This window comes from Gorilla gorilla, chromosome 8, assembly GCF_029281585.2.
Source record: "Gorilla gorilla gorilla isolate KB3781 chromosome 8, NHGRI_mGorGor1-v2.1_pri, whole genome shotgun sequence".
Taxonomy (NCBI): domain Eukaryota; kingdom Metazoa; phylum Chordata; class Mammalia; order Primates; family Hominidae; genus Gorilla; species Gorilla gorilla.
In genome coordinates, this window is record NC_073232.2 from 86,991,417 (window position 1) to 86,996,423 (window position 5,007).

Genomic DNA, 5,007 nt, shown 5'->3' on the forward strand with positions numbered 1-5,007 from the left:
TCACTCCTAGCTCTACTCTATTGACAAGGTGACCTTGGAAAGTCACCTTGCCTCCAGATTCCATTTTCTCCTCAATAAAACAGGAATGATAATGATAGCATGTTTATGGGGCAATTGTGAATGTTGAAAGAGATATGTACATGAAAACGCTTTGTAAAGTAAAGCACTATGCAAATATTAGCTTTCTCTCTGGGGCTATGTCCATCTAGATAACAAACACTGGTCTATTATTTTCTCTCCCTTGGACAGTGCTGGAGGCACACTAGCACTAGCAGATACTTTTCTTTGTTGTTGTGAGTTCGCTCTTGTCACCCAGGTTGGAATACAGTAGCGCAATCTCGGCTCACTGCAAACTCCACCTCCCGGGTTCAAGCAATTCTCATGCCTCAGCTTCCTGAATAGCTGGAATTACAGGTGGCAGCCACCATGCCCAGCTAATTTTTGTATTTTTAGGAGAGATGGGGTTTTACCATGTTGCCCAGGCTGGTCTTGAACCCCTGAGGTCGGGTGATCCACCCACCTCAGCCTCCCAAAGTGCTGGGATTATAGGCATGAGCCGCCGCGCCCGGCCAATACTTTTCTTTTTCACCCTTTCTCCCCAGACATGAATGCTTTTGTTATTATAGTAGTACAACATAACCTCATATTATGTTTCCCCAATTACAAAACGTAGTTATACTTACAGTTGTTATTATGGGGGAGGCTAATTTGTGTCAGGTTGAGTAACTTCTATGGATGGCTAATCTTATGCACTTTATGTTTTATTCTAATTCAACTTCGGAGAATGTCATTTTCAAAACTTGTCCCTAAATTGTCACTTTGTCACACCATGTAATACTGCGGTCACCTCTCTACAGAATATACTTTGTGCTTGTTAATTTCTCACCTTCCTAACTGCTGCTATGTGCACATAAAGATCCTGATAAATATTTGCTAAATAAATGAATTGGCAAATGAATAAAGAAAGAAAGAAAGAGAAGGTCATAGTCTGGATACACAAAAGGATTAAATGACGAAACTGGTTTATGATCACCAAACATAATTTCTTTAATGTCAGAAATAGTAGTTCTCTTAGTTGCTACCTAAAGACTTCAAACACACAGAAATGCATCCCAGATCATTGCAGCACTGGATCCAGAGAAGACGAGGTCCTGGTGGGGCAGACATGGAATAGGGTGGAGCTAGGTGAGCCACTGATTGGCCCACATGCATCACTATTCCCTGAATGGAAATAGTGCTCCAGCCTTGGGGTTCGAGGTCTGTTCCAATATATTCAAAGGGGTCATCCCCAGGCTGGATTAGGGGCTCAAGGTCACTCCAGGAAGGGCCAGCCCAGAAGTCTGTGGTCCTTCCACTTCCTGACTGACTTTCCTCTTTACAGAGCCCTCTTTCTTCTTCCTTCCACTACATAACCAGCACACAATCAGGGCCACTGCTGATCCCTCCTAGACCAATTTCAATCCATGAGTCATCTCTAGGACTGACCCCATTCCCATGCAACACTCAGGAGTTGAGCTGATCCTCTTAGAAGTATAGTCCTTGATACATAGTCCTTGATTCTGAAAGGCTAGTCTAGCTTTTAGAGGTGGCTTAAAGGAAAGAAACAAATGTTTTTCATTTCCAAACTTCTAGCTCCTATATATATTTGGGCCAGGTGTGTAAGAGAGACTCACTAAATGTGTGTTGACAAGCTGAATAGAGTTTCCACTCTGATCGACTCAGAAATGAAGAGCTCACAATTCAGAATGTGTCTGTGACCCCCAGATAAGTCTCGGCCTGCACAGCTGGAGACTACCCAAGAAATTTCAATAGAATAAATTGCTTGCCCGAAAAATGGAAGTGTTCCATTTTTAATGTTGTAAAAGAAACAAGTAAATGCCTCAGAGCCTACAGCCTTTAGGATGGCTAAGAAACCCAACGTCATAATGACATTAAGTCTTTAAATGAGAATTGAGACGCCTCTGCAAAGTTTTTGAGTTAAAATTTTTATTGCTTGTGTTCCCGGGATCCTTAGATAACAGAGTTAAAATAATTAAAGTGTGGTTATGGCAACCCTGCCAGCTTTCATGGTTTTGGAGATTGCTATGATTTGAGTATGGTTTGAGTTTATTTCCCCCAAAAACTCATGTTGAAATTTGATCTCCAAGGTGGCAGCGTTGGGAGGTGAGTTTAGTGGGAGGTGTTTGGGCCATGGGGGTGGATCCCTCATGAATGGCTTGGTGCTGTTCTCATGGTAGTGAGTGAGTTCTTGAATTAGTCTTGGATTAGGTCTCTTGGGAATGGATTAGTTCTCAGAAGGGCGGGTTGTTATAAAGCCAGGACATTCCTCAGGCTTTGCCTTTCTTCACACGTGTCCACTTCACCTTTGACCTTTCCACATTGCTTGCTTGTTTTTTGTTTCTTGTTTTTTTTTTCTTTTGAGACAGAGTCTTGCTCTGTCACCAGGCTGGAGTGCAGTGGCACTATCTTGGCTTACTGCCACCTCTGCCTCCTGGGCTCAAATGATTCTCCTGCCTCAGCCTCCTGAGAAGCTGGGACTACAGGCGTATACCACCATGCCCAGCTAATTTTTTGTATATTTTTAGTAGAGACGGGGTTTCATCATGTTGGCCAGGGTAGTCTCGAACTCCTGACCTCAAATGATCTGCCCACCTTGGCCTCCCAAAGTGCTGGGATTACAAGCTTGAACTGTAGCGCCCGGCCTCTCCATCATGTTTTAGCCTACCATGAGCCCCTCAGCAGAAGCCAAGCAGATGCTGGAGCTGTGCTTCTCATACTTCCTAGCCTGCAGAATCAACTAAATAAACCTCTTTTATTTATAAATTACCCAGCCTGAGTTATTCTGTTATTGCAAAAAGAAAAGGTTAAGACATAGGTGATCCTCCTTCCTTGCCTAACACAGCCATGGCTGTGTCCCAAGAAGCATCTGAAGTGGGTAGCAGCTCCAAAGCATTGGATGCTGGATAAAGTGACCAGTGTGTTTGCTCCTTGTCCATCCAGTGGTCCCCACAAGTTGAGAGAGTGTCTCCCCCTCATCATTTTCCTAAGGAACAGACTTCAGTATGACCTGACAGGTGAGGAAGAAGATTTACATGCAGCAGTTCATTAAGATCAATGGCAAGGTCTGAACTGATATAACCTACCCTGCTGGATTCATGGGTGTCATCAGCATTGACAAGATGAGAGAGAATTTCTGTCTGATCTATGACACCAAGAGTTGCTTTGATGTACATCTTATTACACCTGAAGTGGCCAAGTACAAGTTGTGCAAAGTGAGAAAAATCTTTGTAGGCACAAAAGGAGTCCCTAATCTGGTGACTCATGATGCTCACACCATCCACTACCTTGATCCCCTCATCAAGGTGAATGACACCATTCAGATTGATTTGGAGACTGGCAAGATTACTGATTTCATCAAGTTTGACGCTGGTAAGCTATGTGTGGTGACTGGAGGTGCTAACCTGGAAAGAATTGGTGTGATCACCAACAGAGAGAGGCACCCTGGATCGTTTGACGTGGTTCATGTGAAAGATGCCAATGGCAACAGCTTTGCCGCTCGACTTTCCAACATTTTTGTTATTGGCAAGGGCAACAAACCATGGATTTCTCTTCCCCGAGGAAAGGGTATCCGCCTCACCATTGCTGAAGAGAGAGACAAAAGACTGGCGGCCAAACAGAGCAGTGGGTGAAATTGTCCCTGGGTGACATGTTAGATCTTTGTACATAATTAAAAATAACATGGCATGATTAATAGCCAAAAAAAAAAAAGACATAGGTGATCTTCAGCCTGACAGCTAAGTCCTCCTGCATCTATGTTCAGAATGCTTCAGTTATGTACTTGTTTAATTAAATAGAATAGTAAGTCAAAATGTGTTATTTGGGGGGAACTCATATTTCCTGGGAGGAGTTTTGTGAGATAAATGTTCAGCAGTTAGAGATTTTCCTTCTTGTTGCAGGGAATGGCTTTTCTCAGTTAGGCAATGATAAAACTTTCTACTATTAGGAAAGTAGAGTATAGTAACATCATGTATTTAAATGGAAAAATCAGTATAAGCTTTGGCTTTAAAAAAGATGTATATTTTCTAGCTCTATCACTCTTTTATGTGGTCCCACGGCAACAGCAGCACACTTATGTGTAACCAGCTGCAGTGATTGTTAAACTCCTATCTTCCCTGTTGTTGTATGTGACCACTGGGGACAGTAAGTCTTCCTGTCTTTTGTATGGTCTCTACAATTTCTGGGACTTTTTATCAGTATTGTATTCAACATTTTTCTTGTACAGATAGATATAAGTATAAGTTGGTCTCTAATAGTATTGCCTACCAAAAAGAGAAGGACTCCTAGAGGACAGCTGATTCCATGTCTTGGGGCAAGAAAAATTAGGATGGTTTTTGGAACTTCATGTCTTGCCAAAAAGCGAGAATGTCTTTAAGGATGCCAGAGCAATGCTATAGGGCAAAGCAACTTGCTTAAATGGTTTCCCATCATGAACAATAACCGTTACTGTTAATAAATTAATTAGAACAAATCAAATCTATAAAAGGCCAAGGGTTTATGATACCTGAAAAGGGAACATTAGCATAAATTATACAAAAGGTAATGTACTGAAAAAGAAGAATGATTATAAGAAAATATGTTTTATTTGTATTGATTTTAATAAAAGAGGAAGTATGTGTGTTTTCTTTCTTTAAGTTTTTACCTATTTGTTGAGTATGGATTATAATTCTTTCTATCTGTATAAGAAAAATGTGGAATACAACACTGTTAAAAAGTCCTAGAAATTGTAGAGACTATACAAAAGACAGGAAGAATTACTGTCCCCAGTGGTCACACACAACAACAGGGAAGATAGGAGTTTAACAATCACTGCAGCTGGTTCCACATAAGATGCGAAAAAGAGTTTAATAGAGTTAAATGTGCCAAATGTGTTAGAGAGGAAAGCTAACTGTGCATCTCCTAGGTAATTAAACTTCTTGATAGTCCTACTGGTGATAGTGAAATACAACA

The 5,007-nt window shown here is 41.4% G+C and overlaps 1 pseudogene; it reads left to right on the plus strand.

Annotated features, from left to right (window-relative positions):
* The first annotated feature begins 2,920 nt into the window (after positions 1-2,920).
* Positions 2,921-3,694, plus strand: LOC101139847 (small ribosomal subunit protein eS4, X isoform-like; annotated as a pseudogene).
* Positions 3,695-5,007: the final 1,313 nt, after the last annotated feature.